At 42.0% G+C, this 9,214-nt stretch overlaps 1 long non-coding RNA gene across 1 annotated transcript; it reads left to right on the top strand.

Moving 5' to 3' along the window:
- Nucleotides 1–5,154: 5,154 nt before the first annotated feature.
- On the top strand, nucleotides 5,155–7,821 carry LOC114486314 (uncharacterized). The gene is made up of 3 exons (XR_003679867.1): nucleotides 5,155–5,241; nucleotides 5,558–5,671; nucleotides 7,738–7,821. It is a non-coding gene; the product is annotated as an uncharacterized lncRNA (long non-coding RNA).
- Nucleotides 7,822–9,214: the final 1,393 nt, after the last annotated feature.

Here is a 9,214-nt window from a genome sequence, read left to right as displayed (position 1 = left end):
TGAGGTGCTCCTATGTTGGGTGTATAAATATTTACAATTGTTATATCTTCTTCTTGGATCGATCCCTTGATCATTATGTAGTGTCCTTCTTTGTCTCTTGTAATAGTCTTTGTTTTAAAGTCTATTTTGTCTGATATGAGAATTGCTACTCCAGCTTTCTTTTGATTTCCATTTGCATGGAATATTTTTTTCCATCCCCTCACTCTCAGTATGTATGTGTCCCTAGGTATGAAGTGGGTCTCTTGTAGACAGCATATATATGGGTCTTATTTTTGTATCCATCTAGCCAGTCTATGTCTTTTGGTTGGATCATTTAATCCATTTACATTTAAAGTAATTATTGATATGTATGTTCGTATTACCATTTTCTTGTTTTGGGTTTATTATTGTAGGTCTTTTCCTTCTCTTGTGTTTCTTTCCTAGAGAAGTTCCTTTAGCATTTGTTGGAAAGCTGGTTTTGTGATGCTGAATTCTCTTACCTTGTGCTTGTCTGTAAAGCTTTTAATTTCTCCATCAAATCTGAATGAGATCCTTGCTGGGTAGAGTAATCTTGGTTGTAGGTTTTGCTCTTTCATCACTTTAAGTATCCTGCCACTCCCTTTTGGCTTGCAGGGTTTCTGCTTAAAGATCAGATCACCTGTTAACCTTATTGGGATTCCCCTATGTGTTACTTGTTGTTTTTCCCTTGCTGCTTTTAGTATTTGTTCTTTGTATTTAATTTTTGATAGTTTGATTAAATGAGTCTTGGCGTGTTTCTCCTTGGATTTATCCGGTATGGGACCCTCTGTGCTTCCTGGACTTGATTAACTATTTTCTTTCCCATATTAGGGAAGTTTTCAACTATAATCTCTTCAAATATTTTCTCAGTCCCTTTCTTTTTCTCTTCTTCTTCTGAGACCCCTATAATTTGAATGTTGGTGCGTTTAATGTGGTCCCAGAGGTCTCTGAGACTGTCCTCAGTTTTTTAATTCTTTTTTCTTTATTCTGCTCTGCAGTAGTTATTTCCACTATTTTATCTTCGTTCTTCTGGGTTCTTGTTAAATGTTTCTTGTATTTTCTCCATTCTATTTCCAAGATTTTGGATCATCTTTACTATCATTATTCTGAATTCTTTTTCAGGTAGACTGCCTATTTCCTCTCATTTGTTAGGTCTGGTGGGTTTTTGCCTTGCTCCTTCATCTGCTGTATGTTTCTGTGTCTTCTCATTTTGCTTAACTTACTGTGTTTGGGGGTCTCCTTTTCGCCGGCTGCAGGTTCGTTGTTTCCGTTGTTTTGGTGTCTGTCCCCAGTTGCTAAGTTTGGTTCAGTGGGTTGTGTAGGCTTCCTGGTGGAGGGGACTAGTGCCTGTGTTCTGGTGGACGAGGCTGGATCTTGTCTTTCTGGTGGGCAGGTCCACGTCTGGTGGTGTGTTTTGGGGTGTCCATGGCCTTGTTATTATTTTAGGCAGCCTGTGTGCTAATGGATGGCATTGTGTTCCTGTCTTGTTAGCTGTTTGGCATAGGGTGTCCTGCATTGTAGCTTGCTGTTCATTGAGTGGAGCTGGGTTTTGGCGTTGATGGAGGTCTCTGGAAGATTTTCACTGTTTGATATTATGTGGAGCTGGGAGGTCTCTTGTGGACCAGTGTCCTGAACTTGGCTCTCCCACCTCAGTGGCACAGCCCTGATGCCTGGCTGGAGCACCAAAAGTCTGTCCTCCACATGGCTCAGAATAAAAGGGAGAAAAGAAAGAAAGAAAGAAGAAGATAAAATAAAATACAATAAAATAAAGTAAAATAAAATAAAGTGATTAAAATAAAAAATAATTATTAAGAAAAAAATTTTTAAGTAATAAAAAAACAAAACAAACAAACAAAAAAGGACAATCAGAACCCTAGGACAAATGGTAAAAGCACAGCTATACAGACAAAAATCACACACAGAAGCATACACATAGACACTCACAAAAAGAGAAAAAGGGAAAAATATATATATATCTTGCTCCCAGAGTCCACCACCTCAATTTGGGATGATTCGTTGTCTATTCAGGTATTCCACAGATGCAGGGTACATCAAGTTGATTGTGGAGATTTAATCCGCTGCTCCTGAGGCTGCTGGGAGAGATTTCGCTTTCTCTTCTTTGTTCGCACAGCTCCTGGTGTTCAGCTTTGGATTTGGTCCCGCCTCTGCGTGTAGGTCGCCTGAGGGCGTCTGTTCCCCTCCCAGACAGGACGGGGTTAAAGGAGCAGGTGATTCGGGGGCTCTGGCTCACTCAGCCCGTGGGGAGTGTGGGGTATGGAATGCCGGATGAGCCTCCAGCGGCAGAGGCCGGCATGACGTTGCACCAGCCTGAAGCGCGCCGTGCGTTCTCCAGGAGAAGTTGTCCCTGGATCACGGGACCCTGGCCGTGGCGGGCTGCACAGGCTCCCAGGAGGGGAGGTGTGGACAGTGACCTGTGCTCGCTCACAGGCTTTTTGGTGGCGGCAGCAGCAGCCTTAGCGTCTCATGCCCATCAGCGCGCCTCGCGCCCGTCTCTGGAGCTCCTTTAGGCGGCGCTCTTAATCCGCTCTCCTCGCGCGCCAGGAAACAAAGAGGCAAGAAAAAGGATCTTGTCTCTTCAGCAGGTCCAGACTTTTTCCTGGACTCCCTCCCGGCTAGCCGTGGTGCACTAACCCCTTCAGGCTGTGTTCAGGCAGCCAACCCCAGTCCTCTCCCCAGGATCCGACCTCCGAAGCCCGAAGCCCGAGCCTCAGCTCCCAGCCCCCGCCCGTCCCGGTGGGGGAGCAGACAAGCCTCTCGGGCTGGTGAGTGCTGGTCGGCACCGATCCTCCTTGCGGGAATCTCTCCGCTTTGCCCTCCACACCTCTGTTACTGCGCTCTCCTCCGTGGCTCCGAAGCTTCCCCGCTCTGCCACCCGCAGTCTCTGCCAGCAAAGCGGCTTCTAGTGTGTGGAAACCTTTCCTCCTTCACGGCTCCCTCCCACTGGTGCAGGTCGCGTCCCTATTCTTTGTTTCTGTTTTTTCTTTTTTCTTTTACCCTCCCCAGGTACGTGGGGAGTTTCTTGCCTTTTGGGAGGTCTGAGTTCTTCTGCCAGCGTTCAGTAGGTGTTCTGTAGGAGTTGTTCCACATGTAGATGTATTTCTCATGTATTTGTGGCGAGGAAGGTGATCTCCGTGTCTTACTCTTCCGCCATCTTGAAGCTCCTCCGAGGGAGGGCCATCTTTCTAGCTTGCATATGGCTGTCTTCTCTCACTGTGTCCTCACCTAGCAGGGGGTCAGGGCGGGAGGCAAGCTCTGATGTTTCTTCATATAAGGACACTAATCCCATCATGAGGGCCCCATCTAAACCTAATTGCCTCCCAAAGTTCCCATCTCCAAACATAATAACAATGGGGGTCAGTACTTCAACAGGTCAATTTAGGGGAGAAATAATTCAGTCCATAACAGGGGAAAATTAAAGGTTTCAACTTTTTTCCTGGATGTGTGGGATCTGTACTACTCAGGATAGGATACAGCTGCAACTGCACACTTAAACTAGCAGGCTCAAATCTGAGAACCATTGGTATTTTGTTTGTTTGTTTGTTTTACAAACAATAGATGTTGTTTATTTCTGGCCTGAGAAAGGGAAGGTTAGATAAGGTTAGGGTAGGATGAAAACCTATGGGGGCCCTGGAGATCACCCCTGTTTTGAAGCAAAGTTGTTTTCCTTCACTAGTTTATGCTTTCAAACATAATCTTAGAAATAAAGCTTTCAGTTAGCCTGATGTTTAAATGGACTTTCTTTCCTGGATGGGTGGCATGAATAAGGGTCTTTTTCATATATTTTTAAAGAATCCAGTTGCCACTCCTTAGATAGCTGTATGGACCCAGAGGATGATTCACATGCTGATGGTAGTTGTCACTGAGAACAATAATTCTAACAATAATTCCTTATTAGTACAGTCCTGTAAGTACAATTTACAAAGATGTTTATGTGTATGACTTTATTTTATAACCGCCCCATGCATTAATTAGATGAGTTATTCTGATCCCCATTTTTACAGCTAAAAAGAAATTGATACTCAAATATATTTGACATCTGAGCAATGTCAAAGTTAGAAAATAGTAGATTCACTTTGTGTCTTCTTTCTTCACTGCCATCACACTGGACCTTGTGAAAGTAAACATTTTGGGGGTCTCTACAGACAGTTCTGGATTATTTCCTGTGGTGGGAGGCAGGCCCAATAGAGGTGATTGAAAGTCCATTCCTTATCATCAGCTCTCAGTCTTGCTTACTCTAAAGGCTCAGTTATTGCCTTGATCAACTTTTCATCTGAGCTATTAGTACTTTAAGTGGCCAAATTGCCTTAAGAAAAGTTTCTCCTTTCATTTGTTCACTTTGGCTTTTAGATCCTCTGTATTGATGCTAATAGCATGCATCAAAAAACATGCAATCTCAGGAATAAGAGAATCAAGGACCTAGAGAAGCTACAAACTGGCAGCGAATGATGGAAAAGTTAGTGTGCTATTAGTATTATACTAAGTGGAACAAAGTTCAGTGCCGAACATACAGAGAAAGGGAGGTGATGCCGTGACCTCCATGATCATGTAATCAGGTCACGCACTACACAGCTTCTTTTTATTTTTTTATGTTGCTGCCACTGCCCTAATACAATGTCACAATAGTTAGGAAGAAGTTTGCAGGACTCTGGAGGTTCACTATTATTATTATGCTGTTACCTGTTGGGCTTTGAAAGGTCACAGATTGTTCTGTGTGAAGCACTAGCTCTGGCGGTTCTGCTGAAATATGAAGGGAGTGTGATGCTCAACCCAGGTCATAAGAGAGCCTGTGGAAGAGGAAAGGAGGGGAAAGCAAGGTCAGCTTTAGATTGGAGAGGGGCAAACAACCAGAAAAAGTCTGTGGTCTAGAGGTGACAAGACTGCACACAGGAGGGTGGAATGATGTTTCCCATTCTTCAGCCATTCATTCATTTATTCAAGAATTCTTGGTGAACATGTATTATGGGCAGGGCATGCGGGGAGGGCTGCCAAGGTATGTTCCCCTGTTCTCATCTAGTACAATCTTGGGAGATGAGTCATATATTTAAAAAATGAAAACAAAAACAAAAACCTGACCTCACCAAGGAGAGTGTGTTTATATTCAGAGGACCCAAGCTCAATTCCAGAAGGGCTTTGAGAGCTTCACAGAGGAGTCAGCGATTTGATGGCCTTCTCGTTACCATTGCAGCCTGATCTGAACCAATCTAGTCACACTCCAATCCTAAGGTTCTTTTTAGAGTAATAACTGCAGTTGATGCCAAAGAGGTGTGAGGTGGGTGAGGGCTTGCAACTTGCCCGCAGCATGACTTCCGTGAAATATGGAAGTGAGACTCAGACCACACCCTGCCGCATGTACAGTTATTTATGAAACAAACATATATTAGCTAGCACTCACCAAATAGTTAGCCTCCTGTTCTGTAGGTCAGTAAAGTCCTGGATCTTTCAAAGAACCAGAATCCTCCTGTCTTAGCCCATTCAGGCTGCTATAACAAAAGACCACAGACTGGGTGGCTCATAAACAGTGGAAATTTATTTTTCACAGTTCTGGAGGCTGGAAGTCCGAGGTCAGGGTGCCAGTACGGTCGAGGTCTGGTGAGAGCTCTCTTCCAGGTTGCAGTCTGCTGACTTCTTGTTGTGTCCTCACGTGGTGGAAGGGGTAAGTGAGCCCTGTGGTATCTCTTTTATAAGAACACTAATCCTAGTCATGATCTAAGTACCTCTTAAAGGCCCCAATTCCTAATATTATCACATTAGGCATTAGGATTTCAATGTGTGAATTTTGTGGGGACACAAACATTCAGACCACAGCACCTCCCAAAATGGCTGGACACAAGACCATTTAGGGATCAAAACTCAGGTACCATTTTAAGGGTGTAGGTGATAGCATAACTAGATTCTTATACCCTGTTCAAGCAATAAAGGTATGTGTCTCTAAAGCATTTCAACCTATCCATATATCTTATTTAATTTTTAGCATTCCTATTGAGGTATAATTGACATACATTATATTAGTTTCAAGTGTACAACATAATGATCCAATATTGTATATATTGTGAAATGATCACCACAGTAAGTCTAGTTAACACTCATCACCACACGTAGTTACAGAATTTATTTTCTTGTGAGGAGAACTTTTAAGATCTACTCTCTTAGCCACTTTCAAATATGCAATACAGTATTATTAACTATAGTCGCCATGCTGTACATTATATCCCCGTGACTTATTTATTTTATAACTGGAAGTTTGTACCTTTTGACTCCCTTTACCCATTTTCCTCCCCTCCAGGCTCTGGCAGCAACCAGTCTGTTCTCTGTATCTATGAGCTTGGCTTTTTTGCTTTTTTTAGATTCCACATCTAAAAAAGTGATATCATGTGGTATTTGTCATTTTCTATCTACTTATTTCATTTAGCATAATGCTCTCAACGTCTATCCATGTTATCACAAATAGCAAGATTTCCTTCTTTTTTATGGCTGAGTAATATTTCATACCATATATATATATATACATATATATGTGGTATATATATATATATATATACATATATATGTGGTATATATATATATATATATATATATATATATATATATATACCACAACTTCTTTAACCATTCATCCACCAGTAGACAATTAAGTTGTTTCTAGGTCTTGGTTATTGTAAATAGTGCTGCAATGAATAGGGGGTTGCATAAATCTTTTCCAGTTAGTGTTTTTGTTTTCTTCAGATAAATACTCAGAAGTGAAATTCCTGGATTGTTTGGTAGTTCTATTTTTAATTTTTTGAGGAGCCTCCATATACTGTTTTCCACAGCGGCTGCACCAACTTACATTCCCACCAACAGTGTTCAGGGTTCCCTTTTCTCTACATCCTCACCAACACTTGTAATTTCTTGTAATTTGATGATAGCCATTCTAACAGGTGTGAGGTGATACCTCATTGTGGTTTTAATTTGCATTTTCCTGATAATTTGTATTTTTTAGCATCTTTTCATGTACCTTTTGGCTATCTATATATTGTTGCAAAAAATGTCTCTTCAGATCACCTCCCCATTTTTAAAATCAGAATTTTTTTTCTTTGCTGTTGAGTTGTATGAGTTCTTTATATATTTTGGATATTAACCCCTTATCACATATATGATTTACAAACAGTTTCTCCCATTCAGTAGCTTGCCTTTTCATTTTGTTGATGGTTTCCTTTGCTGTGCAGAAGGTTTTTAGTTTGATGTAGTCCCTCTTGTTTATTTTTGGTTTTTGATGCCTTTGTTGAGGTAACAAATCCATATATTTTAAATACTTTTAATTTTTACCAATAAAAGCCCATTTCTAACATTTATCATGCTAATTAGCAAGTCACTATGTTCATAATAAAAACATCAATTCTGATGTTCATTTTTCTAATTAACAGAGCCTCAGGTATTGATTGTTATTTGGATTGCTGAAGCATGTACAGTAGTCTCCTGAGAGTGTGGTGTTTCTGGGATCTTTTTAGCTGGCCACCCTGAGAATCTGGATCCTCTGTTAGGGCAGGTGACTGCTCTCAGAGTCAGAGCTTAAGCTAGTCAGCAATTCCATAATGTCACACTGTTTTTGCTGAGAAGTATGTTGAATATTTTACTGAGTCGTTTGTTTAGTACTATCCACCTCATCCCCACTTTCCTGGAAGTTACTCCTCCCGCCCTGCCTCCATCCTCATGATAATTAATATGGCCTTGCTCTCTCAGGACACAGCTGATTATTTCAGGGATGGGAATGATCCAAGTTTGGCCAATTAGCTTCCCTTTCCATGAAATGGGGAATTGAAACACAGAGGAGAGGTGGCTTTTTCTGGCTATCTGGGCCCGTTCAATGGAAGCCTGGGAGCTGAGGGGTGTTTCCTGCTTTGTGTGTGGCATGGAAGAGCAGAAGCAGCCAGTGTGGAGAAAAAAAGGAAGAACAAAACACAGAAAAGGCAGAAAGAGCCTTACAGAGAGAAGGAAGGCTCTCAGTCTTCCCAAAGACCTTTGAATCATGATTGTGATGGCCATGAAAACATGTTTCCCCAATCTCCTGGTGTGGGAAGCAAAATTGCCTAATGGCTCCAGCCGTTGGCCCTCTGATTCCACCAACACACTCCAAAGCCTCCTTCCCATGGGCTGGTCCCCGACAGTGACCATGCACAGCAGGACTGAAATGCAGGCTTATTCCTACAAGACACAAGACTCATCAACCTGGAGACTGATTTGAAGACTCAGCCTGCCCACGATGTTCTCAGAGCTCCACTGCAGTCCAGGCCTCTTCCTGCCCAACGCTGCTTCCTTCCCATCTCTTCCACAAGCGTCAGAGGTGGATCATGGTCCAGAGGCCCTTTCCTGTCTTCTCCAGCTCCCTCCCCTACTCCTCCTATGGCCATTTCCTCCATTAAACTCTTATACAACTAATGCCACGTTGGCATCTGCTTCTTGGAACCTGAAGTAACACACTGGTTCTAGTCTCTTACTAAGGCCTGATTATATTCCTCTTCTTGGGTTTTATGAGCCACTTCTGTAGTCTAATATTAAATCTCCACTTTTAATCCTTAACCTATGTGATGGTTAATTTTATGTGTCTACTTGACTGGCCATGGTGTGCCCAGATTAAACATCATTTCTAGATGTGCCTGTGAGGGTATTTCTGGGTGAGATTAGCATTTGAATCAGTGGACTCAATAAAGTAGATTGCCCTCCCCAATGTGGGTGGGCATTATCCAATTCGTTAAGGGCCTGAACAGAACAAAGGGTGGGAGAAAGAGGAATTTGCCCCCTTTTTTGGTTACCTCATTGCTTAAGCTGAGATATCTCATCTTCTCCTGCCCTTGGACTGGAACTTATACCGTTGGCTCCCCTCGTTCTCAGGCCTTCAGACTTGGGCTGAATTACACCACCAGCTTTCCTGGATCTCCAACCTGTAGACAGCAGATTGTGGAATTTTTCAGCCTCCATAATTGCATGAGCCAATTCCTCATAATAAATTCTATCTATCTATCTATCTATCTATCTATCTATCTATCTATCTATCTATCTATCTATGCATATATCTCCCATTTGTTCTGTTTTTCTGGAGAATCCTGACTAATAAAATTCACATAAAAGATTTACTGTTATTTGCAACAAAAGCAACAAATAGACTTAGCATTTTGCAAAGTTCCATAGATATATTTTCTCACTTAATTCTTGAATTAAC

This window comes from Physeter macrocephalus, chromosome 5, assembly GCF_002837175.3.
Source record: "Physeter macrocephalus isolate SW-GA chromosome 5, ASM283717v5, whole genome shotgun sequence".
Taxonomy (NCBI): domain Eukaryota; kingdom Metazoa; phylum Chordata; class Mammalia; order Artiodactyla; family Physeteridae; genus Physeter; species Physeter macrocephalus.
This window is presented reverse-complemented; position numbering and strand designations above follow the sequence as displayed.